At 41.3% G+C, this 25,498-nt stretch overlaps 1 protein-coding gene and 1 pseudogene across 3 annotated transcripts in view; one reads left to right on the forward strand and one right to left on the reverse strand.

The window, feature by feature from the left end:
• The window catches only part of CACNB2 (calcium voltage-gated channel auxiliary subunit beta 2), a 400,160-nt gene that overhangs the window by 346,459 nt on the left and 28,203 nt on the right, over positions 1–25,498 (reverse strand). The window lies entirely within an intron of this gene.
• Positions 23,095–23,612, forward strand: LOC102999711 (signal peptidase complex catalytic subunit SEC11C-like; annotated as a pseudogene).

Raw genomic sequence — 25,498 nt, forward strand, 5'->3', positions numbered from 1 at the left:
CTCTCTTTAACTGCTGGGGTGAGTTGGCTTGTGTTCGTGACCTTGTACATGTAAGCATTTCCTCTCCTGGAATGAGGGACCGTGCTGGGCGCTTCCGTTTGAAGCACCGATTTTGTTCTCCTCTGTTTACAGTGGAACTTCTCCTGTGGCATTTAAAGCCTCCAAATATGCAGCTTTATATAAACTGACTAAACTGGCTAACAATTGTTTAATGACTGCCTAAAATAACTGAAGTGAAAAAGAGCAAACCCCATTACATTTTGGGAAAGTATTTCGGAGAAGATCTTGAAGTCTTCCTTTGCAATAGCAGGATATTTAAAGAAACGATATTTAAAGCAACATCTTGTCTTCATTATATTGAGCCATATATTTTCAAATTCAAAAAATTAAATAAAATTTAGAGACCACAAACATACTGATCATCAGACTACATGCTGTTCTCTAAATGCTGAATGTCAAGCTACAAGTTTAAAATGGGAAGCAAATTTTATTTCCGAAACGAACCATCTTCTGACAGACTCGAAATCAGCCATCGCTGTAAAGCGAACCCACATCATGAAATCTATGTCCTATTCCCCTGCTTCCCACGATGCGGACTACTAAAAGCATAATGATAGGTATGTTCATTTCATAATGCACACATGAACATTATGAATATATGTTCAGTATAGAATAGTGGAAGGTCGGTAAAGATTTAGTCCAATCTGGTTACAGCCTCAGAATCCTCTTTCAAGTGTAAATCTCCTGATGACAACATGATTACAAGCCCATCTCTGCCATACTCCCCACGCCTCGCTATGCTCTCCTGTCTCAAAATGAACGTGTAAGGAGGGAACTGCACAGAGAAACCCAGCCAGCGTCAAGCCTTTGTTGGGGGCCCTCAGGGCACAACACCAGAAGTGCAGGGGGTGTCTGAGAATTACACATGATCTGAACTCTTAGCTGTAAATATGTCCAAAATCTTCTAGAAGTTCCTTCCAGAAGAGAGAGTAAAAACAAAAACAAAAACAAAAAACCCAAATCCCTAGCAAATCCAGCGATGGCCTATAGGTCTTTACAACTCTGAGTCTCCATCTCAGTTAAACTGGGAAACTTTTGTTCCTTCACACCTGGCTTCCTGCATCCCAGGGACCTAGGGTTGCTCAACGCCCTGACGTGCTCAGTCTTCACCATCGCTTATCAGTTTGTCATAACTAGAAACACCTGTGTGTCAGCTGAGCAAGGTGGGGCAGGCAGATGAACATCAAAAGATGACTGAGTCCATCGACAGATGAATGGATAAAGAAGACGCAGTACCTATATACACTGGAATATTACTCAGCCATGAAAAAGAATGAAATAACGCCATTTGCAGCAACATGGATGGACCTAGAGATTATCAAACTAAGTGAAGTAAGTCAGACAGAGAAAGACAAATATCACATATCAGTTATATGTGGAATCTAAAAAAATGACACAAATGAACTTATTTACTAAACAAAAACAGACTCACAGACACAGAAAACAAACTTACGGTTACCAAAGGGGAAAGGAGAGGGGAGGGATAAATTAGGAATTTGGGATTAACGGATACACACTACTATGTATAAAATAAACAACAAGGACCTACTGTATAGCACAGGGAACTATATTCAATATCTTGTAATAACCTATAATGGGAAAGAATCTGAAAAAGAATAGATATATATTATAATTGAATTGTTTTGCTGTGTACCTGAAGCTACCACAACATTGTAAATCAACTATACTTCAATTAAAGAAAATATGACCAAGAAAATGAAAAACCTGAACAAGTGGGGACTAAGACGTCACTTACTAGCAGAACCAGAGCAGCAGGGGGGACCTCGGACCAGCTGGGTAAATCTCTGGATTCAGAGAATCACTCCACACTAACCTCCCTCCAGTCTGTGCTCAATTGCCAGCTCCTCAAAAGGGTCTACCCTGCTATCCTATTTAGTACTTCAAACTGCCCCCCATCCCAACTCTCCAGAACCTTCTTACCATACTCTACTTTTTCTTTTTTTTCCATAGCACTTATCACCTTCTAACAAACTATATAATTTACTTATTACACTTAATTGTTCTCTGTCTATCTCCCTCTACCAGAATGAAAGCTCATGAAAGCAAGGAAATGTATCTATTTCAGTCACTGATGGATCGTGAGTAACTAGAAGAATGCCTGGTACATCATAGATGATTCACAAATATTTATTGCATAAATGAATGAATCTAAGACGACCTGTTCATCCAGAAAGCTTTGGCTTCCTTCCTACAAACCCTCCTCGCTTGTCTGCCAACTCATCCCACCTTCAGGGAGAGAGAACAGGAGTGAGTCCCTCACAGGTGAAACCTCCACCCTCCATGCTAGAGTGGGGAGATCACAAGGCCAGACCAAGGGACTGAAGTCCTGAGTTCCAGAAGGAATTCTTTTTAAGGTCCTTCTAGGATCAATCTCTTTGAAGATTTCTTTTCCTCCTGGCAAAATAAGGTTGTCCTTATTTCCTTTCTGCTTCAAGGGGGGCTCTTTCCTCAAGTAGAAACCAGGAATGGCCTAATACAAGGAAGCCATTTATACTTCACACCCACTATAATGACTATTATAATTTTTTAAAAAAACAGAAAATAACAAGTGTTGGCATGATGGGGAGAAAATGGAACACTTGTACATCACTGTACAATGTTCGTCCACCATAAAAAACAGTATGGTGGTTCCTCAAAAGTTACACATACAATTACTATACAATCTCGCAATTCTATTCCTAGGTCTGTACCCAAAAGAATTGAAAACGTGTACTTAAACAAGTATACATACTTGCATGTTCATAGCAGTGCTGGTCACAATGACCAAAAGGTGGAAATAGCCCAAATGTCTATCAATAGACAAATGGATAAAAAAACTGTGATACATCCATATAATGGAATATTATTCAACTATGAAAAGGAATAAAGTGTTCATTCATGCTACAGTGTGTATGACTCTAAAACATTATGCTAAATGAAAGAAGCCAGACACAAAAGGCAATATATTGTATGACTGCATTTATATGAAATATCCAAAATAGATAAAGCCATGGAGACAGAAGACAGATTGGTGGTTGCCAGGGGCTGGGGGAAGAGAAGGAGGATGGGCAGAAACTGCTTAAGAGGGAAGGAGTTTTACTTTGGAGGGATGGAAATAAGTTGGAACCAGGGAGAGATGGTAGTTGCACAACACTATGAATGTATTAAATGCCACTGAATTGTTCACTTCAAAATGGTTTGTTCTAGGTTATGTGAATTTTACCTCAGTGAGTTATTTTTTAAGCAAAATTTAAAAAATGAAGCCACTTAGTACAGACAAAAAGTCCTTGACGGTTCAAGTCATCAGATCCACTGGGGTTTTGGTTCAAAGCCCAGATGCGTAACACAGGGGGCCTTTGGCCTTGTTCTCTGCCTCTGGACCCACTGGGCATCAGTGGAAGCAGTGTGTGGATGGGGAAGGTAGCTGATTCAGGATCTAACCTCCTAGATCCCTGCCTCAAGACTAGTTATCTCAAGTGCATCTTGTAGGGAACATGTTAATCCTTTTAACATGTGGAGGTCAAGAAAACCAGATTTGGAGGTGTTTCATTTTCCCCCAACCTCACTCAGTCACTGAAACAAGAAGCACAGGATTGTGAAAGAAGCAATACAACAGGGCAGCTGCTCTCAAGTCCTAGTTCCTGTACCAGCTCCCTGACATTGTCATCAGACACGTCATTCAACGTCTCTGAACCTCAGTTTCTTCAATCATGAAATATAGATAAGAATTCCCATTTTACTTGTCTATAGAGTTATTTCAACTGTCAAACGAGAAGAGGAATATAAAAGTACTTTGCAAATACCCAGCTACCCAGTCCTGTTCATTCTTCCTTTCAGTATTTTGCAAACCCATCTATTTTTTTCACCTTCATGTTCACGGACCTGTTCACAACATCATCATCATCCTGCACGTGGTTGACCTTAACCTTCTAAGGAAGGTCTCTGCTGCTTCCACTGTGCCCTCTTCCCGTGCACTCTCTGCTCTGCCACCAGATGATCTTTCAAAACCAGACCCAAGGATGCCCCACACCTGCTTAAAACCCTTCCAGAGTTTCCCATTGCCCTTGGGGCAAACTCCTTAACTGGCTTTAAGACCTTTTATGATACATCCGCATCTTATCTCTCCTGCTCTTCTCTCATCCACACTTAACATTCAGTCTCTGGAACACACTATGCTGCATGAGAGAGTTTCCCCATCTCTACACCTCCCTCAAATCCCCACACCCCCCGCTCGCACTACTGCCGCCTTCTCCAAGCCTTTGCCTGGATACATTCTATCAAATTCTATCATAAAGTTTCAGTAAGACATTGCCTCTTTCAGGAAATCTTCCATGACATCCTCCCTCCCCTACCAAGTCTCCCACACTTAATCCAGGGGGGTCACTTAGATGGGTTAGATCTCAGGAGCAGATAGAGAAAACATGGTAGGTGGGTGTCTGGACCTTCTCCTCTTTTCTTTTTTTAATTAATTTTTTATTTTTTGGCCACGCCACATGCCACGTGGGATCTTAGTTCCCCGACCAGGGATCAAACCCGCGCCCCTTGCATTGGAAGTGCAGAGCCTTAACCACTGGACCGCCAGGGAAGTCCCTGGGTCTTCTCCCACTGAAAGGGTAGCTGGAGGGAATATCCTTGAGGGATTAGAAGCTACTCCTATACCATCATATTCTTGGACCGTCCATATCTGGGAAAACCCATGTGAATACGTCTATATTATTACACGGCTCTTCTTGCCCCCTGGGTCATGGTACAAAGCCAATGTAAGAGTCCCTTTAGTATTTGTTGAGAGCCTGCTATTCCAAGAAGGGCAGAGGATACACATGTGAGTTAAACAGGCTGGGACCTCACAGAGCTCCAACAATGAAGGGGCTCAGGGGGTAAGAAGGTCATCCCAGGGCTTCTCTGTAAATTACCACATTCCCACCGCTCATCTGAGCTTTATAGGAGCCTTCACACACACACACACACACACACACACACACACACACACACACACACACACAAAATGGTTTTCAATGAGGGTCTCTGAACAGGACCATTACCAGTACATACAGTAGCCTTGTTTCAATCAGCAATGTTGACCCCCTCCGGGGAAACTGATTAGAAAGAAGCAAGCCTTCCTTTAGAGCAGCCAGAGGGACAGGTCAATTTCAAGACCCACTTGCGGACCTTAGCAGGTCTCTTGTGTAGGAACCAACTGGCATGACCAACACAACCATGTGCAGTAGACAAGCCTTGATGGACCTGTCTGACCCATGTCCCATTTCATCTGTGACCACTGACCCATCATCCCACACGAAGAGGAGTACGTGTGGTGCTCAAGGTTTTCAACCCACAGTTGGAAGGAAAGCGGGACCTGGAGTGAGTCTTCCCTCAAACAGGGATAAAGTGTTATCACTGCCTGCAAGAAACCGCCTCCCCTTGTAGACCTATTAATGATGCGGACTTGGGCTCATTATGAAAGCTGCAGCTCATTCCATCTCTTTTTATTCTATCTCTTTTTATTTGTAGGGATGTATTCTGTCCCTGTTGAACAAATGCCAATTCCTGGAGTTTAACCAATGAGATAAAGATCATTATCTCCATCCTCAGGGCCAACTGTCCTGTCTTCGTTTATATAAGATACAAGAAAACTTGTCCAAAGATCACTGATGCTGAGTGCATCTCCACATCACCTGCTTCCTTTCCCAGCACCATGCCTTTCCAACAGTGTTGGACCCAAGTGCACTCCCTAAAAAATACAATAAACCTACTAACCCAACTAAACTCTGTCTCAGAGTCTGCCTTGCAGAGAACCCAACCTGTGACGTTGACTATGGTCCCATTTCATCAACTCATCAGCTAGTTTGGGAAAAGAACACTACCCTGTAGAATAAGGTCATAGGTTCAAAACCCATGTGAATCACTCATTTCACATTAAAAGAAAGACTTATTCAAGGAACATAGATCAAAACCTCTTCCATAGACGAATGGCTCCCTTCAAAGCATCTCCTCCCACAGGGACACCCACATCTCTTGTAGGCAGTGGGTCAGGATCATCACCTTCACAGGCACGGGAAAGCAGGGAGGCAGAGATGGCCACATGAAGTGTTGGGAAATATAGGGAAAATAAATGTCATCTACGACTTCTAAGAATTATGCACACATAAAAATGCAATTCTTAGAAGAACCAAGTGGGAGGAAAAGAACCCTAGGAAGAGAGAAATACTTAAAAGGTGATGGTATCAATTAAAGAATATTTCCACAAGGGTCACCTTTATACCCCATTCCCCAGCCCCAATATTCATCTTTACCAAAGGGGATGCTTCAGCTTGTTCAATTGTTTTGACCTAAAGTTTGTCCACATCTTGGGTGTATTTGTACGGTGGAAGGGGAGAAGTTGATATCCTTCCTTGCAGGTTGACATGCTCAGCTACAAGGGGCAAGCAAAAGGCATGACACCAACAAACATACTTTCCTTGGAGCTCTGCAATCACCTCTAACTTGAAGCAAGCCAGTTTACCTTTCCAGTCTTAGATTCCAAATATGTGAATATGGGGCAAGATGTCCTAAAGTTCCCCTACTTATAGGATTCTATTGCCCTTAAATATGAGCAAAAGCTGAAATTTGGAAATTGAAAAAAAAATTTTCATAAAATTTAACTTAAATCTTTTAATGGCAAATCACATAACCTCCTCAAATTCCAATGATTACTACTAAATGTAGATAGAATATAGATTCAGAAATTGGACAGTTTGATTGTTTGTTGTGTACGATGGGAACACACTCTCAGAAAGAATAAGTTTCCAATTGAGTGGCATGAACACCCATCATGATGTTGAAGGAAATATGAACAAGTTCAAGTTTCCAACGCTCCCTTTCCCATTCTCCACTATCAGAATCTGAAGTCACCGCCATCTTGTTTGCAACATGTGCTTGGGGTCTTCATCCAAGTGCTGAGGTTTAACAGAATATGCCTCCAGGTTTTCCATAAACACTTGTCAAATGAATTGCGTAAAAAATACGGTATCAAAATGAGCAGGATATAGGGAAACTAAAGCCAACAGACATTTTCCTTGCCTAGTAGGTAGGCAAGAATTTAATAGAATGACAACATCCAATGTTGATGAAGATGTGAAAGAAAATGTGGGGGCAGTGTGTCCACCGTTCCAGGAGGATAAGTTGGCAATAAAACAAAAGCTTTAAAAAATATTCGTACTCAAAATGCTGAACAATTCAACTTCTAGAAAGGTATCGCCAGGCGATAATCTCATACCACTATTCACCACTGTGCTCCTTGTAAGAATGGGAAAAAATGAAGACAACCCAAATGTTTTTACAACAAAAATTGCTTAAACTACAGTACTACTAGAGAACCAAATACTCTACAGCCACTGGAAATCCTAATAGAAAATTTTGTTGAGCGAAATGGAAAAAGGTACACAATATTCAACTTAATGAGGAAAGTAAGCAACAGTATTACGCAAAAAATATGAAATAATTTTGTGTAAAAATACACACATTCTCTACATCTGCATCCTTTTTCCTGTCCTGCCCCTAGGTTCTTCAGAACCGTTTTTTTTTTTTTTTTACCAAATGAAAAATAGATAGCTAGTGGGAAGCAGCCGCATAGCACAGGGAGAGATCAGCTCTGTGCTTTGTGTCCACCTAGAGGGGTGGGATAGGGAGGGTGGGAGGGAGACGCAAGAGGGAGGAGATATGCGGAAATATGTATATGTATAGCTGATTCACTTTGTTATACAGCAGAAACTAACACAACAATGTAAAGCAATTATACTCCAACAAAGATGTTAAAAAAAAATACACACATACACACGCAAATATGTGCATCCGAAAAGTAAGGAGGGATATAAAAATACATTATCTGAGGAGTTGTGTCATGTGTGCTTACCTCCTTTTTGTTCTATTTATTTTCAAATCCCTCTTCAATTAATATGAATTATTGGTTCAATAATTTAGTAACTATTTTAATGGACTATTCATAAGCATTAAGTTCTCTTCCAAAGTAAGGCCCTCAAAGCCCCCAACCAAAACTATGAAATTAGCCAGTTTGAAAAGATCAGAATATTATCAAAATGGGAAAGCCCAAGCTTTTCAAGATGCAGCTACTTTGAAGAACTGTGTTTCTTTACTAGACAATCCTCTAAAGTATATTCCTTAACCCTTCCCAGAGTCTATCCTAATACCGACCCGAGTTCAAGTTTTATAACATGAAACACACACGCAGAGCAGAAATAACCCCATATCTTAACAGTGGCTATCTCATTACATATTACCTTTCTTTTCTGTACTAAGCATATATTGTTTTTCTTTTAATTTTTATTTTATATTGGAGTATAGTTGATACACAATGTTGTGTTAGTTTCAGGTGTACAGTAAAGCGATTCACTTATACATATACATATATCGATTCCTTTTCAGATTCTTTTCCCTTATAGCTTATCACAGAATATTGAGAAGAGCTCCCTGTGCTATACAGTAGGTCCTTGTTGATTACCTATTTTATATATAGTTGTGGTATATGTTAATCCCAACCTCTATATATTATTTTTATAATCAGAAAAAATAATAAAACTATTTTCATTTAAATAGCCTTTCCATAGGCTATCAGGAGATATTAGGGATGATGTTAGATATTTGTCTCCTTTTACTTTCCTGTATTCCCCAAATTTTCCAAAATAAGCACATATGACTTTCATAATAAACAAATTGATTAGAAATATACAAACAAGATGGTCCTCAGTCTCAAAGTTGATCAAAATTTTGAAGCTTCAGAAAGAATTTAAATAATAATTGGAATTTTGGGGGGTGTGTTTGTTGTTGTTTTAACTAATGAAAATCTGAAACTGAGTATGCAGATGTCACTAGACAAGGTCTGCTGTCTACCTGCATGAAAGGGTCATAATCCAAACATGATGTGAACAGTCCTGGAAACTCACACCACCCCCCTCCCCCTGGCATCATTAACCACCACCACTGGGGTGAGCCCTTCATTTAATACGACTCCACAATCACATCTTGATTTTCCTAAAAAGGCAGAAACATTTTAAAAGCCAGAGAGATTAGGCATTTTTGCATCCTTAGCAAAAGCATTGTTCAGTCTTTATAAAGTCATTGGACTTCTGAGTGTGCCAGATCAAAACAGTCTTAAAAGTTGATGCACAGCATTAAGTAACTGAATGTACTAGAGGAAAAGCTTTAAACAAAGATAATTCATTTTATTAGATTAAAAAACATTCCCTGAGGGCTATTTTGCCTCTAAGAACCATATTGTATAATACAACCCAACGTCTCCTCTAAAATTTCCCTTACCACTATTTTTTTGAAAAAGGAAAGAAAAAAAAAAGAACCCTTTACGCCTTGAGTTACAGACTGTCTTCCTAAAAAGAATCTACTTTTTTTCTTATTAACACAATCATTTTAAAAACCCTGTCATGTGATCTATCTCTTCTAATTCTTGGCTACTTGAACCAGGAAGCAAAAAGTTGATTCGTAATAGGACATTCTAGTTATTTTTGCAAAATCGAAAGTACACTCTAAATTCCAAGAATGTCCAAGCAAGTCAACTGGATGGCCTTTTTCAGATGAACTTACTTTCATGTGCTACCATTTACTGGGTATTTATAGTGATCATAAGAATAGCCATTTTCCAGAATATGACGGCATCAAGTGACGGAGAACTTCCTCTTACTTGTATGTAACTGATGCTCTAGGTGCTGCAGATTTCTCTCATAATTCTCCCTGGTTCCTGGTACCCAGGATCCTTGGCCTTCCTCCCAAGCCCTCTTCACTTCTGTCCATTCCACCTCTTCTGTTTCCTCTCAGTTTGTGTCCCTTCCTCAAGGAAGCCTTCCCTGACCACCCAATTAGACTGGCTTCCTCTCCTCCCCTCTTACGCCTCACAGCAAAGCAACCTGTGCCCTTCCTTCCCAGCCCTTCTCGAAGTTTGTCACTAAAGGACTTATTGTTCATTAATTAACACCCTGTTCCCACTCAAGGCAGGAAGTTCCCTGGAAGGCAGAATGGTGTATCCTACTGACCATTAAGTCCCCAGAGCAGTGCACAGGGACAGCTGTATACAAACTACTGCATTTTTTGGGACTGATTTTGGTTGAATGAACTTCATTCCCAAGAGAACTTCCATGTTGTAGACATACGTTCAATCAAATATATATGTGTCTCTGCTGAGATGTCAACTCAAAGAGGTCTTTCTGGAACACATCATGAACGATTCTGTATCACCTGACCCCATTTTATGCTTTTTCAAACCACTTATTACCCCTGACACACACTGATCTCTTTACTGTCTGTCTACACCACCACTACATCAGCACCATGAGAATCTGGTTTCATCTGCTTTGCTCTTTGCTGTATCCCAAGCACCAAGAACAGTGTCTGGCATGTGGTAGGCACTGAATAAAGATTTGTGAATGAATGAATGTGCTAAGTATGCAGGGAAAGATGCACACATGGGAGTCCCACTCACACACCCTGATTCTACTTTCTGATCATCTCTGCCCATCTGTTGCCAGCCTTTCGTCAAGGTAAAAGATGTATTTCCATTTTCCTTTCTGTATTCCAAATGCAAGCTACTCTGACATCAGTACTATTTCAGTTAGTATATAAAAACAAGTACCCTGCTAGAAACTGTGTCCAAAACAGTAGAAGATGCCAGAACAAATTCATTCCTTTCAACATTTCCAGGGTAACAGCAAACCCAAGATGACCTTCTGGGTCCCTTTTGCCAAAATGCATTATAACTCTTGCTCAAATCAATGCTCACCAGAAGCAGCTGAGCTCACCATATAAATGGAATTTAAATAACACGTTTCCTATGTGGAAGTACTCTGTATACAATTTAAGTCACATGATTTGGTTAATCAATTTTAAGTTGAACAAAATCAAGCTACCCAAGGACTCTCTTAAATTTAGTTGGCTGTACACTTGCAAAGGGTGACTCTTAATGGCATGTGAATGAAATCTCCATTTAAAAAAATCCCACTCGAGGAACATTCCACAAAATACATGAGTGGTACTCCTCAGAACTGTCAAAGTCATCAAAAACAAATTAAGTCTGAGAAACCATCACAGCCAAGATGACCCTAAGGCAACTGAATAGAACCTCTCACTAACCCCCTCACAACTCCGTGGTGTGTGGGGAGATGCTGGTATCTGCAATTTACAGAGGAGAAAAGGGAGAGCCAAAAGGTCCTTCCACCATCAGATAATACTTTGCTGGATTCAAACATAGGTCTGTGCAGATGCACAGATGTTTGCTCTGCTGTCTCTTATTAGTGAAAAAAATAAAAGGATAACTACAGTTCGGTTTGTACACTGTTTCCCCAGCTGCTACATACGTGTGTAACAACCACATATACGTGAATGCATGTGAGGGAGAGGTAAAAGGATTTGGGCAGAAAGATCCCAAGATATTAGTAATGGTTATACCTTTAGGTGGAGGGAATTCTGAGTGATTTTTATTTTCCTCTTGAAACTTTTTTTGACTTTTCTCACATTCTCTATTATGAGGATTTGTGACGTGTATGCTTGGAAAAAAAGCAATATAGCAAATTATGACTGAATGCTTGGAAAGTTTACATTATGTTTCTAAAAAATTTTATCAAGCTTAGGTACCTCTTCTACTTACGTTCAAAAATGGTAAACAAGCACTCCAGACACAAGTGGGCCAAGGGGAAGGCAGCCCATGGTCTACTCAGGGGAGGTTGTTCCCTCAGTCGCCCAGTGGACCCCTACTAGCTTTATACCATCTGTCACTCCCCCGCAGACCTACTCTTTGATACTAAAATCAGCCTGTAAATTGGTGCAGCCACTGTGGAGAACAGTATGGAGGTTCCTTAAAAAACTAAAAATAGAGCTGCCATATGACCCACCGATCCCACTCCTGAGCACATATCCAGAAAAGGTGAAAACTGTAATTCGAAAAGATCCATGCACCCCAATGTTCACAGCAGCACTATTCACAACAGCCAGGACATGGAAACAACCTAAATGTCCATCGACAGATGAATGGGTAAAGAAGACGTTGTACATATATACAATGGAATATGACTCAGCCATAAAAAAGAATGAAATCATGCCATTTGCAGCAACATGGATGGACCTGGAGATGATCATACTAAGTGAAGTTAAATCAGACAGAGAAAGACAAATATATGATATCACTTATATGTGGAATCTAAACTATGACACAAATGAACTTATCTATGAAACAGAAACAGACTCACAGACATAGAAAACAAACTTATGGTGACCAAAGGGGAAAGCGAGGGGAGGGATAAATTGGGGATTTGGGATTAACAGTTAACACACTTCTATGTATAAAATAGATAAACAACAAGGATGTATAGCAGAGGGAAGTATATTCAATATCTTGTAATAAACTATAATGGGAAAGAATCTGAAAAAGAATATATCTGAATCACTTTGCTGGCTACCTGAAACTGACACAACACTGTAAATCAACTACACTTCAAAAAACAAAAGGGAAAAAATAAAATCAAATCAGCCTGTACAACAAAGACACACAGTGTGCTATAAAATGCCCACAGGGGCCACTAGGCCTTCTTAGGATTCATCTGGCTTCTGTTTAAGTTAACCTCAAATTTCAAAACTCTGACTCCTGGCCATATAAGAATGGCAAATGAGCACTCCTAGTAGGTTATTTTCTCTAAAGGCTAAAACTTAACCGAATACTGTCAGCAAAGGTACCAAATGCCACAAAGGGAAAGAGGTTTAACCAAAGCTATGGGCTTACATCTACTCACTATTAAGATTCTGTTTACCAACTGTGAGAATCTCTTAAAGTCTCAGCTTTGCTTTTACCTGGAGGGAAGGTTCATGGGAGACGGGAGGAGACTGAGGCGAGGTCCTCCCAATCTAGGTACTTACTCAGATGGAGAATTTAAAGGACAAGATGACCCTTGGAGGCCAGGTGCAGAGGCAGAAGGGAAATGGATCCCAAAAATACATTTGGTCTCTTTTTTTCCAACTTGGCTAAAAACCTTAATGTGGATCCTTGAGGAAAAGATTGCCTATGCTCCATTTACTTTTATTTCTTGGGAGTTTTCAGGATTTGATCAGCACCTGCTCTGTGCCAGACTTTGCTTCTGGTTTGTATTATCCTTGCCCCTCATAACTGCCCTGTGAGGGGAGGATGTAAATTTCCCATTCTGCAGATGACAAAACTGGAGACTGGGGAGACTGACCTTTACAATATCACCAGATTCGTGACTGCAGGACCCAAGATGAAAGGCCAGTCTTATCTGGCCCGTGTTCTTTCCATGACATCACCCTCCCTGCCCTGGCATCATTATGGGAAATCACTGGCCTCAATGAAACCATCCACGCCTCTGGGAATGAGCGGGAATTTGAGGTGCTGTCCACCTGCAAAAGGAACGGAAGATTTAATCTAGTGCCACTGACAGCAGCCCTGTTATCTGGGACAAGTCCCCTGTCACTCATCCGTGGACGATTCTTCTCCCTGTGTAGACTCTGCCTCGTGCCATGCTTCCGTCACCTGTGATTTCAGCAAAGCTGGAGTAATGTGTCTTGTCACTCCATTCCCGTTCCATTTCTGTGTTGGCAAAATATAATATCACTCTTCTGCCTCCAGAATATGCAGAAGGCAAATGAGGCTACTAGGTTTCTAAACTACAGTCTTATATGGCCTCGGAGCTCTCCCTTGCATAAATACACGCTGATACGCTAACTCAGAAGCCAAGAAAAGACACTATAAATAGCCCGGGTTCCAGCCAGCAGAGGAAGCGGACCCCGTAGTCATGCCAACTTGTGCATACAAGCATAAGGATGGGACCTTCAGGACGCGTCTTTTCTTAGAGCCGCAGCTATACCCAAGAAGTATACCATGGAGAGCATCAGCTTCGCCAACGATGAGCTAAAGGGTTTTTTTAATGAAATTAATGCAAGTCAGAGAAAGCTGAAACCCCCAAGGGAGACTCCTGGAGGGGAAATGCAGTTTGGATGACTCGTCTGAATGCAAAGACTTTTAAAGTCCTTCTCTACTGTTAAAGTACCTTTTAAACATATGTGTGCATATGTTCACTAATAAGAGCAAGAAAATAACCAGTATCCAAGAAGGCATCAGGCAAACATGTGAGCCCCAAACTCAAACACCAATGCCTCAACTCAAGTACTCGGAAGAAATTCTTGAGTTCTGTCTTGAAAAACCTACTGATGTGAGCTTCGCTTTGTCCAAAGATGTCAAGAAATTGAAGGAAAGGAGATAAATAGGCATGGCTGATTAGGGCACGTTCTAGATCGCAAAAGAGCATATATGACCCCAAACACCAAAGTTTCATTCAACATGAGCGAGCAAGTGTGTCAGAGACTAAATGGAGAGGAGGAGGTGGCGGAGATGGGGTGCAGGGGGCAAGGGCGGTGGGAAGAAAGACCGACGACGCCAGTTCTCCGCAGATGAGCAGATCCGACCACCACCGCGCACCCGGCCCCTTTGACCCAGAGGCACGGAGGACCCTTCTTAATGGCTGTCGGATAACTAGCCATTTCCTACAACAATTTACAAGCTAGCAAGGGCTACTGTCCTGGCTGTTTATGAGCTTTCTCACTCCAGACCTCACAGTAAGATCATCTTGTTCTCTGACATTCTGCTAAAAGGAGGTGAGAAAATTAAAGTCCCTGACATTTATTTCCTGGGAATTACACTGCAATGGAAATGTTGGTAGTTATTCAATTGGTACAAATCCATTCGAAAGCAAAGCCTAGGGAATTATCATTTGTTTACTTGCACGTCTCTACTAGAACACATAGATGCCAGAAGGTCTCTGTCTCTCTCTTTAAAAAGGTAGAGTGAAGAGCTCGATGCTGCTCTATATTTTGGTCACTCCCTCGGCCCCTTCCCTGCAGGGTTTGGTACTTGAAACACCCAAGGAGCCCCCCTGGGATCCATTACCAGCCACTTCCCTTTGGCTCAAAGGTTCTCAGAGTTTCAAAGAGACTTGCTAATGGTAGCTCCTTCTAAGTCCCTATCCCCATGGCAACACCAAGGCTAGTCCTTACCAACTTCAGAAAGAGAATGCACTACAGGCAGGAAGGCTGATTCAGATTTCTCACCTGAATTTCTGCTAGCCCTTCCACAGAAAGGATCTATGCACCCTCACCCCCAATATTCTCACCTTCAGCCAAAGATGCTTCTATCATCCATGCTGAATGAAACAAGAAAAAGGGGAAAGGCCCCTCCACCCCCATCACAATCTTTGTGTGTGTGTGTGTGACCTTATCTTACCCTGATGAAATAAATAAGAGTAACATGAAGCGAAAAAGAAGAGATTCTGTTGCTCAAGCGGATCCTTGAGGACGTGACCCCTTGTCTGATGAATCCCTGTGACTTTCAGGGTCTGGTGTATATTTAAATGATGATAGGCATGTACCAAAAAGATATTTAATGAATGTTTCCTGAACAAGAATGAATCTGAGACGTTTCATTACTACTTAAGCTCTAACAAAGACTCATAAGGTATGCTTAATGCTTAAAGTATCATGTGATATGGTTTAAAAATCACTATGAAGACCACTGACAGCAAGTGTCACACATACACACAAAGAATCGTGTGCCCTGGCTTTATGACAAAGATCAAGCCTTCAATCCCTACAGACTTACTACTGAAAGAGAGAACAAATACAGCAAAGTCACATCCTCTCCACGATTTCCAAATTCAACTCCGCGTCCTCAACAACAACCACTAAACAACGGAGAGGTAGGATGATGACGAGTACGTGTCCCCCTGGGAATCTGAGACGGGGGATGACGTACCACATCCTGCCATCACTCTCATAGCTTCTGTCCTCCCAGGATGGTCGCCTTGCCCTGTTAGATGGGAGTTTAGCTTCAAAATACACACAATATGCCTCCGAAATACAAGCCGGCTACTTTCTGTATACCGGATGAATTCAATGCTATATATACACTCTGTATCTTACAGGGGATTTGTAGGACTCTAAAGGGTACTTCTGCTTCTGTATTTTTCTCTTCACCAAATGTCTTTACAACCTAAATCCCAGGCACAGGGAGATTGCGATGTGAGTGGAACGGTTTTCCCCAGTTGCTGCCTGAAACAGAGGGCATCTCCCCCACCCACCTCTATCCCCTTTCTCACTGCCATTTTTATCAATTTCTGGAATTCTTTACTCCTAACCAAAATCCCCACTCAGCCGCTCCCTATTTTCCCCTCACTTTCTCTCTGTCCCCTGAAACTCTGGGCTGAAATGGACAGATTTCCCCACATCCCTCACCTGTTAAGCTGAAGCGTGCCCAGCCTTCTCTGAGTTAAGGCTGCCCTACCGGACCCCCTCTATCGCAGCCCCCCCGCAAACGGAGAAGGTACTTCCAGACCATCTGTCTCCAGCCTCTAAATTCTAATTCTTTCATCTGGCATTCTATCTGTCCACCATCTCCTTCAACCCACCTTTCAACACCTGCCTGCCACGAATTCTTAGTGTTCCCTGAACACCAGGTAAAAAGATTCCTCACTATTCTTCTACATAAATCATGCTTCTCCTCCTGCCACATCTGTGTCTCCCTGGCCCCTACTCCTAGAATGCCTTTCCTTCCCACTGTTGGAGGATCACATCTAATTTCTCCTGCACTCCTTTTGTGATTCCCTGGTAGGAACACAATCTTCAAAAAAAAGAACACCATCTTCCAACACTCAAGTCCTGAAGCACATTCTCTGTTTCCCTGTTTAAGACACTTCCACTCTCTTCTATTAAGCACACTCTGTGCATATTTTAGCTTCTATGGAAAACTCTAAGCTTCCTGGGATCAGAGACCCAATCAGGCAGTGTCCTCTGTTGGGTATTGGGTGGTAGGTCCTTGTCAATCCCCCTCACAATCACTGAGGCTTTCCCTTTCCTTACCCTGCTTGTACGAAGCCAAATATGCAGACACTCATGTAATAATACGAGGAAACATTATGTGGTCATGAATCGAAGTGCACAATTTTCCTTGGCATACGAGGAATGACTCTGATGAAGACAAAAAATGTGTCCCCATCTCTAATGTGCTGAATTCAGAATTCAATCCAATCTCAATGCTCTGAAAGTATCTGTTGCAAGTACAATAGCAAGAACTCGCTCCCCACCCTAAGTTTCTACTGGAAAAACACACGCCGTGCTTGCTTTCTACTGACACCACAAGAATTGGTGGCGGGGGGGGGGGGATATGTTTTGAATTTAAAAAACAGGAAGACTGGAGCCCCCAGTCCCCTGGCAGTGGCTCCGCATCTGTACGGACGTGTGTGTGTGTGTGTGCGCGCGCGCGTGTGTGTGTGAGTGTGTGTGTGTGTGTGTGTGTGTGTGTGTGTAGAGAGAGAGATTTCCAAAGACTTAGCAAATAGGAACCTTAACTTGAACAAAATGAACGCTCCTCCTAATAAAACTTTTGGTACTGAATGTTGATTTAACATTTCAATCATTCTCATTTTTTCTTCATACATAATAGCTTTATTCTGACCCAATCCTTTGACTTGCATCCACCTTGCTCATTTAATATGCAACAAAGTCAGCCGGTACAGGGTAAGGTGACCAAGGATGTGTTCCAGGGGATAGATCTTTCTGTTCAAGTCTCTGCCTACTTCACTGAGGCCTTCAGTCAAAGGAGACCCCTCATGACCACACTGCCACCAATGTGGAAACTGACAGCAGAGACTGACTTCTTTTTTTTTTTTTTTTTTTTATAATAATGCTTTTTGCATTGTTTTAACTTTGGGGTTTTTTTTGGTTTTTTTTTTTAAATTTATTTATTATTTTTATTTTTGGCTGTGTTGGGTCTTCGTTTCTGTGCGAGGGCTTTCTCTAGTTGCGGCAAGCGGGGGTCACTCTTCATCGCGGTGCGCGGACCTCTCACTATCGCGGCCTCTCTTGTTGCGGAGCACAGGCTACAGACGCGCAGGCTCAGTAATTGTGGCTCACGGGCCTAGTCGTTCCGCGGCATGTGGGATCTTCCCAGACCAGGGCTCGAACCCATGTGCCCTGCACTGGCAGGCAGATTCTCAACGACTGCGCCACCAGGGAAGCCCAGAGACTGACTTCTTAAACATGTATTGCAGGCAGCACGATGCAAAGGCCGACACTGATCTACGTAATTACATTGTGTTTAATATTAAGAGTTGTGGAAAACCCAAAGATTCTATAGATTTATTTAAAAGGATTTAAAAACAAGACCCTATTGAGAGGTAAACGCTCATCAGCCAGATAAAAAATTTTTTTTAAATTTTTACCAAAATATAGCTGATTTACAATGTAGTGTTAGTTTCAGGTGTACAGCAAAGTGATTCAGTTATATATATTTTTTTTTTCTTTGTTTACAATCTCTTCCATTATAGGTTATTACAAGATATTGAGTAGAGTTCCCCGTGCTGTACAGTAGGTCCTTGTTGATTATCTATTTTATATATAATAGTGTGTATATGTTAATCCCAACCTCCTAATTGATCTCTCCCCCCCCCTTTCCCTTTGGTAACCATAAGTTTGTTTTCTATGTCAGTGAGTCTATTTCTGTTTAGTAAATAAGTTCATTTGTACCATTTTTTTTTAGATTCCACATATGAGTGATATCATATGATATTTGTCTTTGGCTTACTTCACTAGTATGATCATCTCTAAGTCCATCCATGTTGCTACATATGTATCAATCTCTGGATGAAGATGGTTAATAGAGCATGTTTAAAGGTTATTTTATTGATATATCATACATTAATATTTTATTTATAAATAATTGTGTGACACTGATGCTCTAACACTCTTCACTTTGATTTGTGTTCCTAAATTTGTTTTTTAAGTCTTGAAATCAAAGTGAAAAGTCTCAATTCTCTAAGATGAATTTGTTTTTTTAAACATTTGTATTAGCCCAAGGGAAAAACAATCTAAAGCCCGTGCTCAACGAATCTAAATTCTATTGAAATCTGGATGAATGTTAGAAAGAACAGCCATCTGGCTCACATACTCACGGTGGTGCCTGAATCAAGGAAAACAATAAAGCAAATCTGGAGTCAGAAATAAAAGTGTCTCAAGGCCCCACTTTCAAAGGTGCTAAATTTTTATTCTCTCAAATAATGGCCAAATTAAACAAAGACAAGGCACCTTTTCAAAGCATTTCGAAGGTAACTATTATAGAACAGAGTCTCCATTCAGTAGCTATTATAGAATAGTCTCTTTTCCACTTTCTATAACTTTCTATTACTAAATTTGTACTAATCAAATTTAGTACAAATTTACTCATTTCATAGAGGCCGTTCCAGACTCAGCAGCTTTGCTTTCTGCTGGAAAACTACTCTGAGCTTACTAATTTGCAAGGATGCTTGTGGCACGTTATGGAAATGTAAAATCCAAACATTTGAAAGTCTCAGTGAATTGCTAAGCATTTTAAAATCCTACCAAAATGTAACAAGACACAGCCCGACTGTGGGATACAAACATCTGAACATCCACAAGACATACCATGTCCTTGCTTTTCGTGTACGAAAACGTGTCGTGGAAAACATGTTCGACAGTTGGAAGCACATCTCCCCACATTCAGAAACCTCAGTGATTCATCACCTACCTCCAAATTCAAAGGCAGAAAACATTAAACCACAAACTTGCTTTTTTAAGGACTCCTAACCCACCTCCGAAAGTCAAAATCAAACCTAAAGTTCCTAAGGCCTACGGCTCTTAGGAAACCTTTCTTAACATGTTCCAGACTCTTTCCATCACAAATACATCTCTCACCTGTGGGTATCCTGTAAAGATATGTACACTGACCTAAAATAAGCCGCTGACCCGAATCTGTTATTAGCACCTTTCAAGCCAATATTCATACATTCACCCTGTACCAGTGAGGGAGGGTGCTAATGTAAATCAGAGTATTTGATGAATTATCTTTCCTTCATCTCCATCAGTTTTTCCATTTCTCGAAACAGCTTTATAAGATAGGTCTTATCATTTTTCCCATTTGAAGAGACACTGAAACTCACAAAGGTTAAGTTACTTGCCTGAAGTCAGAGAACTAGAGAGTTTGGACTTGAATTCGGGCAGTCCGATTCCAGAGTCTGTGCTCAAAATGGCTAGGTGATCCTGCCACTAAATGACTGACATAAACATGCTAGTCTTAACGCTTGTTGATTAAGACACACGCCGAAGGTAAAGTAAAATAGGTGTAGGCTTTTAGCAGTGAATACTCGTGATACTAAGATGAAAACAGAACATAACAACCAAGAGAGCCTGGTGTGGTGTGGTGAGCACTGGAGTTAAACCCTGCCTCTGCCCTTTCCTAGCTCTGGGACCTTGGGCCAAATTTCTCTGAACTTCTATTTCCGTACCTTCAGAAGAGACTGTATAGTTGGAAAGAAATGGTGTATGAAAACATGCCTGGGAAACTAGAAAGCCCAATGTGAATGGAACCTAAGGGGAAGAGTGAAATCCAAGAGAAAAGCATTTTCGATCAACTACTCAGATGGAAGGACTAGCTTTTCACACCTTAAAAGATGTTGGTTATGTAATTCCCCGAGAGAGTTGATCTTTTAACCTTCCACCTTGCTCGATCCTTCTCCTGGATCTGTGCCTCTAGTGAGGCTCTGTTACTTCATGGGGAAGACAGAGAGTGTGATAAAGGACCCGTGTCTCTGAGATGTCTGCTTTCCGAAGAGGCACTCATACGAGCGTCCTGGGTAACAGAAGTCAACTCTTTCCACTGACAACTGGCTTGCCCCACACTCCTTTTTGACGACTTCGGATAGCAACCCACACCCTCCTTCCTTGGTCTGTCCTTCCCCCACTGTAACCACGCCATCTGCCCACCCTTGACACACATATTTGAGCCAAACTGGCCCACCATACTACTTCATCCTTGTCCACAGAGACTGGTTCAAAAGGTGGTACCTGAACTAAAGCAGGTCAATTAAGAGTCCTCGCTGGTTCTTTGAAATGGAATTAGAAAGGGTGAACACGAAGGACAGCCTTTTATTCGTATCAAAGATGGCAGGAAGGGAGCCTGGGGCTTCCAATTGTTATGTCCCAGCCTACGCGGTGAAATCTGGTCTGTGGTAGGAGAGACTCCAACACCTAGGCAGAAGACACAATCCTACCGGCATCTTATCATTTCTAATAACATCCAGGCCTTGGACAGTTACGAGTGGAAACAAATTCCCTTTTGCTTATGTGAGTTTCAGATGGGATTCTGACATTCACAACCAAAAAATCCTTACCACAGAGATCTGAGAACAAGAACAACAGTTTTCTCTGGATGGGTGCCGCGGGTACTTTTAATGACAAAGCCAATGGTAACACACACTGTGTTGAACACCTCACAAATTGGCAAATGAAACCTTCCTTTCCACTGAATTAAGATCCCAAGCAAAAGTTATGATTACTCCTTAAAAAAAATACAATCTCAATCTTAATATCTTAATTTGCCCCAATTAGTAAGATTCTCAAACATCTCATTAAATTCCCTTAAGGTGTCTAGTTTTGCGGTAAAACCTGACAATACTATATTCAAGCTAAAAAAAAAAAAAAAAAATCAAGAACACAACTTCTTGGTTTCTAAAACCAGCCAAACTCTCTCCTCTGCCTTGAGCACATCAGCACCACTCAAATTTTATTAAGACCATAATAATTAGATTTAGCCAGACCTCTGGTTCCCACATGGGCTTTTTCAACACACATATATAACGCACACATACGCCACCGAAACATTCTAATTTTACACAGGTAACTGGAGTGGTTTTATAACAAAGACTAAGATTTGATACTTTCAAAATTATAGGGGCAGCACACACGCTCATGAACACATATTTCTAGACACATAAATGTACATACATATTTCCAGGAAGATATCTTTTCTCAGACTCACTCATTCCCACTAGGAATCCACTTGCTTCTAGATGGCAGAAAGCATAGTACGGTTGGAAGAAGGCTTGAGGGGTTCCAATGATTTCTTCTTGCACCTACACCTGGGGTATGGTGTTTTCCTGAGCCCCCCCTAGGAACCTGAGAGCTCACAGGTCTAAAGGCTTCATTCATCCTCTGAAGTGGACCTCAGCTCTTTTCGCCCCCATCCTAACCCCGGTCACTCTTCCCCTGGTAACAGCTCTTGGATATTCCCCTGGAAGTCGCCACTTTTCTCCCTCCTAGTCCACGTGCCTTATGGGGAGTTGACTTTTCCCCCTCCCTCCTTAGCCTCCCGAGTGAGCACGCAGCTTGGGTCCGGCCCATCAGTGGATCAGAGACCACAGCCAGAGCTCTTCATCCACGGCTGCACAGTCACTCAGTCACAGTCAATGGGGGGCAACGGAACATGAACTTGGAAGGATGGAAGCCTGATGCTGTCGGGCACCATCTCGCCACCACCTAGAGCTGAGCATGAAGCACACATCGGGGAGGGCAGAGGCGAGAGATGGCGAGAAACCAGGCGCCCAAGGACACAGGTGCCATTCCAGTCACTGACGCCTGGGCCGGAAAGTTCAATGAGCCCCAAACCTCCTTCTTTGCTTAAGCCGGTCTGGGTCCTGCGTGCAGGTTCCTGCCACAGAGGATTCTAACCGATGTCCCTTCCAGAAAGAAGGATCTTTCCGAAGATTAACCCAGGGAAACTGGAGGGGAGATGTGAACAAAGGGGAAGAACGGGTCCATAAGTACAAATGAAGACCAAGGAAACAAATGCTGTGATCCCAGAAGTGAAATTTTCTAATAAAGGAGTCAGTCTGCACTACCTTGTATAAAATATCCACCTTATAAAATACAAGCATTTGGTCAAAAGTCTAAAGTCGATTGAGTAAAGTCCTCCAAACTGAAGTTGAACTCAGTCAGAGGACTTTATTCAGAGGGCAATATTGTCACCATATCTTTTATCACGAATTCTCCACACGTTATTTTAAAATGTAAACAGATCTGGGTCGTGGAATCACGGGCAATCTTTCTTTTCTGAATTATTTTTAAGTGAGCATATATTAATTTTATATTCAGAGAAAACCACCTGCATTTAATCAGAAAACAAGAATGATGAAGGCCATTGGGCGGGGGGTCTGCATCTTTGGGGACCCGAGGAAGATGAACAAGCGCCAGCTCTATTACCAGGTCTTAAACTTCGCCACGATTGTGTTTTCTGCGCTTGTGATCTGGAAAGGCCTGATGGTCCTCGCTGGCAGCGAGAGTTCCATCGTGGTGGTGCTCAGTGACCGCATGGGCCAGCCTTTCACAGGGTCACCTTCTGTTCCCAGCAAATTCCCTGGAACACCCGATTAGAGCTGCTGAAATCGTTGTTTTTAAAGTCGAAAGACAAGACATTCCAATAGTTCACAGAGTAATCAAAGCTCATGAAAAAGATAATGGAGACATCAAATTTCTGACCAGGGGAGATAATAATGAAGTTGGGGATAGAGGCTAGTACAGAGAAGGCCAGAGCTGGCTCCAAAAGAGGGACATGGTGGGGAGAGCCAGAGGGTTTTTACCATAGGTTGGTATGGTCACCATAATAATGAATGACCATCCAAAATTCAAGTGTGCTCTTTTGGTTGTAATGGGTGCATACGTGTTACTAAAACGTGAACCCTAAAATGAAAGGCAGTTCCTCGGAACAGACTGAAATAAATCCTGTTGAAAAAGAGAAAAGCTAATATATTTGAAATGTTCCTCTTCCTGTAAAAAAGGAAACAATGTGGAGACATTTTTGTCTTGTTCGAATAAATGATTCATCAGTGAAAAAAAACAAAAAACAAGAATGATAACAATGGATATTTTCATCAGGTTTTAAAAAATATTGAATATTGTATTATTTATTTAATATATCATATAATATAATTTATAAGTATTTAGGTTGTATTTATCAATTATATTGTATTTATAATACAATATAATAAATATAATTTATAAATTGCATTTGTAAATTATAGTATTATAAACATATAAATATTATATTTGTATTTGTATTTTATGATTTATTTGAAACATAAAACAAGGATGATGATGGCAGATATTTGAAGTGGAATCACCTGGTAAACATGTAGATGTCCTCATGCACAACAGGACATATTTTTTCTAATACAGGTCACATTTATCCGACAAAAGGAGCTAGTTTTTTTTAAAAAATTGCCACCAATGACCCAGCATTATCACTCCTGAATTTCCTTGAGATTCTATGCTACTGCAGTTATTATTGGTATAATAAGGTTATTTAGGCTAATCTGGGTACCCAATCACCATTTATCATGTATACTTAAGATGCGGATTCTGAATGAACTAAAAAGAAGAAAATCGTTGTTTTTAAAAATCTCTTGGCTGTGAATAGACTGTGGAAAAGTAACAAGTCTCCAGATTAAGTAGGTTTTATCAGGTCTTTGCAGGGAAACCCAAGCCCTGGTCAAATCATCACCACTGGCCTATGTAAAGGCGCCACAGTTAAAAATCCTTCTCCAGGTGCTTACGTTTGGGGAAAATAATACATTTGCTTTTCAAACTGGATTTCTGTGGTCCAACTAATTTTCCACTAAATCACCTAGGCCAATCTTCCATGGTAACACAGCACCTGAAGAAGAAAGCATGTCGATAAAAAGAACTGGAAGCTTGTATTCAATGTCTGAGTAAAATGGGGAAAACTGAACGGACAAAATGGATCTTTTAGCGCCTGAGGCAGAGAATGAAAAAAATGGCAGTGAAAAGTGATTGATGGATTCTAAATATAGCTTCAGGGGGAAAAAAAAAAAAAAAAGAAGGGGGGATTCAAATCCAGACAAAGATATCACCCAGAAATCACATTTTTGCTGAATGAAGGCCCTTTGATGTAAAATGCTTTGCTCAAAATCAATTTCTGGGGAAAAAAAATCACATTGTCTGTTGATTAAAAACTCTCCTAGTAGCTGATTTAATCAGCAGCGGTGCCTCCGACCTGAATACCAGCCTCCTGAGCCACCTTTAACAAAGGAAGTAAAAACAGGCAAACAACAACAATTAAAAAAAAAATCCAGCTCCAGGGAATATGGAACGTCTGCATGATTGTTTCTTAGATGTGGAGGCGTCACAAATGGTTCTCCCAGAACTTCCACACCAAAGGGGCTTAGAACAAACACTGCTTGGAACAGGTGGTGGGTGGGGACCTGGGGGAAGAGCCTCATTTGCTTGGCTAAGCAGGTAGTTTTGCACTCAGGTCCTTTGATATGACACCTGGCTTCAAGCTGCAATCACTTCGTGAATGTTTTGTCTTCCCTCAGAGTACAGATGTGTTTGTGACCAAGCTGAATGCCTTCCCCTACCAGTTGTATATAATTATCCTTCTTCCCAGAGGACCTGAGAGTTCTAGTAACTTTACCAGGTCACAGAGGTACTGAGTAGCAGAGCCTCAAAGAGAATAAACATATAAATATTATATTTGTATTTTATGATTTATTTGAAACATAAAACAAGGATGATG

This window comes from Balaenoptera acutorostrata, chromosome 3, assembly GCF_949987535.1.
Source record: "Balaenoptera acutorostrata chromosome 3, mBalAcu1.1, whole genome shotgun sequence".
Lineage (NCBI taxonomy): Eukaryota > Metazoa > Chordata > Mammalia > Artiodactyla > Balaenopteridae > Balaenoptera > Balaenoptera acutorostrata.